Genomic DNA, 5,656 nt, shown 5'->3' with positions numbered 1-5,656 from the left:
TTTTTGGAAGAATTGTATTTCTTTCTTCCCAATATTTCTGAGCAGTTATTGGATTATTCAAATCCTGAATATTAATATACATATCATTCTTGAGTTTTTAGTAAATATAGGTTTCATCTGTTTCAATATTGTTCTTTTAAGATGTAATGTGGACTTCTGATTCTGAATCTCACGATTGCTGCTCACTGGGTTTTCAAAGCCATCACACTAGCCATCCTTCCTTCCAGCATCTTGCGAAGCTCACAACAGACACAGAACATGCTGATGGTATTGTAAAACTACCTGGTCTCTGACTTTAATTTTTAGATTTTGATTATCTGTGTATAAAACTCAATTAGAAATTTATATTTTCTCATGCAGTAGTGGTTTGCTGAGTTAGGATTAGATTTAATCATTTGGTTGGTGGTTGAGACCCTGGGAGCTCTGAGGGTACTAGTTAGTTCATATTGTTGTTCATCCTAAGGGGCTGCAAACCCTTCAGCTCCATAGGTAAAGGATAAGTTAATTCAACTGTCAATTGGAAACATACTAGAATATGATGTATCTGTAATAGTTTCTGCATAAAACTGTTAAATTCAAACCTAGTTTGAATCATTTAGTTTAAAGGAAATATATATTTAGAAAGTATCCTGTTCAGGAAAGTGACAGAGCTAAGTTCTCCAGAGTCCATTATTTCTGCAGCCACAAGTTTTGGCTTAGGTTATATTATTGAGCATGATTCCCTCCTTGATGATTAATAAGTCTTAATAAATAACCAGTCTTCATAAATTATTCATGTGTGATTTTGTAATGCCAAGACATTATGGTAGAGGGAACAGAAGACCTGGGAGGAAAAGGGGACAGGAAGGAGAAGAGAGGAAAATGATCATGGATTAGGGACGACATGCAGAAAAAAATCGAAACAGGCAACCTCGAGAGGTAGAAGGTGGGGGAACCTCTTGAATGTACCAGAAACCTGGGATGTCAGAGACTCTCAGGTCTCAAATGGAAGAACCTTAGATGAAATGCCCTACAGTGGAGAGAGGGAAATTGTAGAGTCCACCTAATCTAGAAAGACAGGACATCAAATTGAGGGATGGTGCTGCCAATCCAGTCAAAAAGAATAACCCAGAATTGTCCCTGTCTAAAAAAACTGCAGGAACAAAAATGGAGAATGACTGAGGGAAAGAAGTTCCAGTAAGAGCCCTGTATTTGCATCTATTTCAAGGGGAAGTCCCAAGGCCTGACACTACTACTGATGCTATGATTTGCTTATAAACAGGAGCCTAGCATGACTGCCCTCAAGAAACACAAAAAAAGATGCTGGAAGTGTCAGATGAAGATATTTCCACCCATGCAATGGACATAGGATAAAGTCCCCAGTGGTAGAATTTGGAAAAGCTGGAAGAAGCTGATGAGAAAGGCAACACTATAGGAAGACCAGCAGTTTCACCTAACCTGGACCCCTGAGATCTCTCAGACACTGAGCCACCAACCTGGCAGCATACACCAGCTGATATGAGGCTCCTGACACATATACATCAGAGCACTGCCTGGTCTGCACTCAGTTCCAGAAGATGCACCTAGCCCTCAAGAGACTTGAGACCCCAGGGAGTGGAGATGTCTGTTAGGATGGGGGTTATCTTTTGGAGATGGGGAGGAGGTATGGGATGAGGGAGAGTCAAAGGACAGAATGGGTGGGGTATAATGACAGGAGTGTAAGAAAAGATTATAGAATAATAAAAAAAGATGACACTATAGATAGTAAATAAAATCAAGAAGTTTGTCCTAATATTTTTTAATATTGTTATGTCTAGTGTTTATGTGAATGTTTCAAAGTAATGAAGAGTTGAATAAATACAGTTCTGAATGATATAAGAGACTATCTCTGCTAGAGCAATTCCGGTCAGTAAAGATGCACTTTCTCAAAAAGCTGGATATAATGGACATCTCCAAAAATGTTATTTGATGGTTATTTCAGTTATGAAATCTCTTATTTTACAGCAGGTTTTGATTTTCAGTTCTAGGTTTGAGATTGTTTTCATAATTGGTCCCTAATCTACTCTTTAATTGTATGTACAGAGGCAACCAGAGATAATATCAGTATTTTTTTTTACTACAGAATTGATGCAAAGTAGACTTCAGAGTGCTCCAGACAATAGCAAGGAGAAGAGTGTAAGCTGTTCCTCGGAGTAGGAGGAATGCTCAGAAAAACTGCAGGTGACAGAAAAACCAAGTGACACCTAGCTGGAGCAGGGACTTGCTAGGATCCCCATAATCCTCAGGGATCACCTGTTCCTATTTGTTTTGCAGGAAACATGATCCTCCAGCTGAAGTCACTTCTCCTGCTGTCCCTGTCACAGTCTTGGACCATGTATCATTTCCAAGGAAAATGATTTACTTCAGGAATAAGTATCTGACAAAACCAGGGTTGTGCTTCTCCTTGCACTTCTTGGGGGTACACACTGTGAAAAATTTCTACATTAGGGATAGTTCTCTCCTGGCTCCCTGAGACGTTCAGACATTTTGAGATGTCATTTTTAGAAAGTAATTAATCATTACTCAAAGCGCTCTGTGACAAAACAAGCATAATAGAGCAATTTTACTTATTATTATCCTGTTGCCATAAGCATGTCAGAGGTTCAACTTTCAAATATATAGTCAGGTTAAAATTATCATTGCACTTTGACAAATAATAATTCCTGCAGTTTGTCTTCTCTGTCTTCCCATTACTATCTATGAAGTCAGGTGATATAAGAACCATTTGGAAAACCATGTTATGGTCTCTGATTGATATTATATACTCTTATCAAACGAAATTTACATGTCATATTTTCTTGTCACTTTTTAATATTGAATTTACACTGACTGACCAATTTTAGTTCATCAACTTCACTTTCTACCAGTCAGTGTTCTGTGATATATTATGCATATTTAGCAATTTTGTTACTTTGAGTTGTGCCTTGCTATGAAAAGAGTTTCCAACTGCACATATCACATAATTTCTGGTAGCCTTTTGTGTCTTAAGTTAATTTGATTCTTTTAAAATTTCCCTTGGTTTGGAGCATCTAAGTGTAAGAATTTAAGGTCTTACCTACACACTAATTAAGATAGACTAGAGAAAATACAACAAAGTACAAACAGAAATACAAGTATTGCATCTCATAGAAATATCAGGCAAATATCTTTAGGACTCCCATAATGATGCACTGATAACCCAGTCTAGTTCAGTTGAAGAAGGTCTGATGCTATAGGGATAGATATAGAGATGAAAGTGAGAGAATGTAGAGAATGAGGAGAGAGAATTAGGGGAAGGAGGATGATATTATTGTGCACAGCATTTCTTAAAGGCTTTTATTTCACATTAGCTTTGGAAGAAGAAAAGGTTTAGTGTCATAAAAACCTGGGACATTTATCTTACTGATGTGCCTATTGACATATCAAAGTGAACAGAATCTCTCAGTGTTGAAGATATCTGTTACAATCTCTCCTCATTCTCTCTATCCTCTTGCTATTCTTTTGTCTTTTCCCACTTTCTGACATTTTGATTAAGAAAGCACACTATGAAAACAATTAATAATAGTGACTCACAATAACCATACAAAGTCCCATTCTGGTGAAAATCCCTGTGCTTTAATGATGCTGGTGTTAAATATTAATTTGCTATTGTGCTATTATACTTGAAAAGTAGATTGCATAGCATAGACTCTTCCAAATCAGGCTCTTCTATGTGAATGAGTTTCGTACATGCAATTAAACTGATTTACCATTCCAAACAACAGAGGTATTTACTTAGATGATAAATAGCCAAAATATTGACTGGAATTGATGATTTTTCTTCTAATACTCTATCTCAAGGAATACAGACCAAGTTTAGAAAGTACTGGTATCTGAAGTAAAGATGAAAAATATGTTCTTAGCATAATGTATTATTATTTAAAAACAAGAAACTTAAAAATTTGAAACCTAAAAAAATTGAACATGAACTTTTTATTAATAATAGGTCTGATGTCATTATCTTTGTTGTATAACAATGTTTAAGTATTGATTTGGACTTTTACTATATTTTTACATAAAGTATATGATAGCATTTTGTAATTTAATGTATTTTCCTATTGCTATTGCCTTGTCTTCTCATGTGTCCATTTGCTAGCTATCTTGAACAACTTGCAATGCTTCATTTACATAATTTCTAGCAATTACTGTTTAGCTTAATTCTGGAATATATTTATGAATATTACTTTTGTGTTTGTAGTTTAAAGTATACATGTTACATTTCTGCCAATATTGTTCTTGTAATATGTGTCCATGTACTTCTGATGCAGAGTCTTGCTGTGCTGTTCACTCAGTTCTCAACTCATTCCTGAAACCATGCCTCCTCTCAGCTTCCTGAGAAGTTAACAGTACAGATGCAGACCACCACGTTCAGCTGATGGTACTGTAAAACAACTTTCTTTTCAACTTTCACTATTAAGTTTTGATTGCTTGTGTATCTATTTCAGTAGAAAATGTATGAACCATTTCTGATGACAAATGATTCTCTGATCTATGTGTATAGAATTATGTCATAAATCACTTTATTTTCTCCATTTAGCATAATAAGAAAAGTATTGTTTTACATAGGCCAGAGACCTATCTACTTTCAGAGTATTGGACACTTACAATATGAGGTATGTTTTTTAGCTCATGAAGTTGACCACAAATATATCAAAATGTAGTTGATTACTCTAAGAATATTTATGGTGATATGACAAAAGTATATTTTGATAACTTATATATATTATATTTTGCAGGGATCATCATTAGTGATATTGAGGAATTCTTTTTTTTTTCTGCAGTAGCATATAAGTAAACTTTTAGCCTCATTAAGTGTAGTCAGCAACAATGAATCTCCGAATTGAGCACCAGATGGTTTTCTCCCATTGTGATGACACAAATAAGTAATATCTTCAGCAGTTGGACATTCCCTTCAGGTGGCAAATATTTAACCATACCTTTGGTAATTCTGTTTGATGTTTCAAAGTAGAACTATAAGACACTTGTAGCTAATGACTCAACCAAATAATAAATTGCTGGCAACAGATATATCTAAGATATAATTTCACAATTTGAGATCTGTAGTTGTGGTAGCAATATCTATCTAATATAATATGATACTAATTCAATCCTTTACATACACACACAAATGCACACACACATATATAATCACACATAATTCCATATATGTATATGTATGTATATAAAAATTTACATATATATTTATGTATGTGTGTACACACATATACCTAATCTTATTTGATGTACTTGAAAATTTTATATGTAAGTACTATATTATTATTATTATAATTATAATTATTATTACTTTGGTTTTTTTCAGACAGGGTTTCTCTGTAAAGATCTGGCTCTCTTGGAACTCATTTTGTAGACCATGATGGCCACAAACTCAGAAATCTGCTCTCCTTTGCCTCCCAAGTGCTGGGATTAAAGGCATGTGCCACCACTGCCCAGCATACATTATTTTCTGCTTTTTTTTTCTCTTACTATCTGCCAATGGCATTTGTCTTCCATTAAACATCAAATGCTTATGGCTTATTCATTATTATTGATTCTCAATTATACAAAATATACATTCATGTTCTTGATCTTACCTGCTTATACCTTGTATGCTATCAGTATT

The 5,656-nt window shown here is 34.8% G+C and overlaps 1 long non-coding RNA gene across 4 annotated transcripts in view; it reads left to right on the top strand.

Moving 5' to 3' along the window:
• Positions 1-5,164, top strand: part of LOC116102323 — a 43,190-nt gene extending 38,026 nt beyond the window's left edge. For 2 of the 4 annotated variants that reach the window (XR_004123084.1, XR_004123081.1), the window contains 4 exons: positions 142-267; positions 1,262-2,199; positions 2,293-2,437; positions 4,305-5,164. This is a non-coding gene — a long non-coding RNA (uncharacterized LOC116102323). The remainder of the gene's footprint in view (positions 1-141; positions 268-1,261; positions 2,200-2,292; positions 2,438-4,304) is intronic. The other 2 variants (XR_004123083.1, XR_004123082.1) reach the window with 2 other exon arrangements.
• Positions 5,165-5,656: the final 492 nt, after the last annotated feature.

Source organism: Mastomys coucha, unplaced genomic scaffold, assembly GCF_008632895.1.
Source record: "Mastomys coucha isolate ucsf_1 unplaced genomic scaffold, UCSF_Mcou_1 pScaffold21, whole genome shotgun sequence".
Classification (NCBI taxonomy): Eukaryota; Metazoa; Chordata; class Mammalia; order Rodentia; family Muridae; genus Mastomys; species Mastomys coucha.
This window is presented reverse-complemented; position numbering and strand designations above follow the sequence as displayed.